The 812-nt window shown below is 39.8% G+C and overlaps 1 pseudogene; it reads left to right on the plus strand.

Annotated features, from left to right (window-relative positions):
- The window catches only part of LOC122060753, a 6,151-nt pseudogene that overhangs the window by 4,126 nt on the left and 1,213 nt on the right, over nt 1–812 (plus strand).

Genomic DNA, 812 nt, shown 5'->3' on the forward strand with positions numbered 1-812 from the left:
TGATGGAAGGAATTCTGATGGTGAAATCCATGGAGGCTAGGGGTCTCTGGATTGAATCGGATTCAGCTGCAGTGGTGATGGCTATCCACAATAATTAGATTTCTTGGTTTATTCTCCAAAAATGGGTTTTTTCCCTCCCATTCTTAGAGTCTATTCCTTGGAAAGTCTCTCGCTATTTTCGAGAGGCGAATCCCGTTGCCGACTATCTTGCAAAGAAGGTCTCTAAGTTAGGGATCTCTGATTTCTCGGTGATCTTTCCAATACATATTCAGAGTGACTTGGAGAATGATGCTATGGATAGGCATAGATTTAGATTCCGTTAGGGGGCTTCTTGCTCTCTCTGTTGATGGCCATGCCGAAGGTAGAGTTAGTAAGTTGCTCTAGTGGTTTCTGTCTTATCCGAGTTATTTTATGTTGTTCTTTTGTTTCTTCTTTTAATAAAATCATCTTTTAGCTAAAAAAAAAATACCCCCTGGAGAATGTCAGTATTATAGGAACACCCTCTTTTTCACCAAATTAGACTTAGACTCCCTATCGTTAGTTTCTTTTAAGTGAAGCTATGAAATGATACTTTAGCCCTTATGAGTAAAACACTCTTATCTTATTGTCCCAAAAATACCCCTCTCTTCACTTTTATACCATTTCATTTTCTCCTTCTATCCTTCTCTCCCTACCTGCGACTTGTGATTTCGAGTTACTAATTTTGTCGCTGGCGAGTAGTGCTCTTTCCATCACCAGCGAGCAGTGCACTTCCTATCGCTGTCATCTTAGGTAGCTAGTGAGAAGGTTCGATATGTTTTTTTTTTTTTCCC

This window comes from Macadamia integrifolia, chromosome 14 (genome assembly GCF_013358625.1).
Source record: "Macadamia integrifolia cultivar HAES 741 chromosome 14, SCU_Mint_v3, whole genome shotgun sequence".
NCBI classification, from domain to species: Eukaryota; Viridiplantae; Streptophyta; class Magnoliopsida; order Proteales; family Proteaceae; genus Macadamia; species Macadamia integrifolia.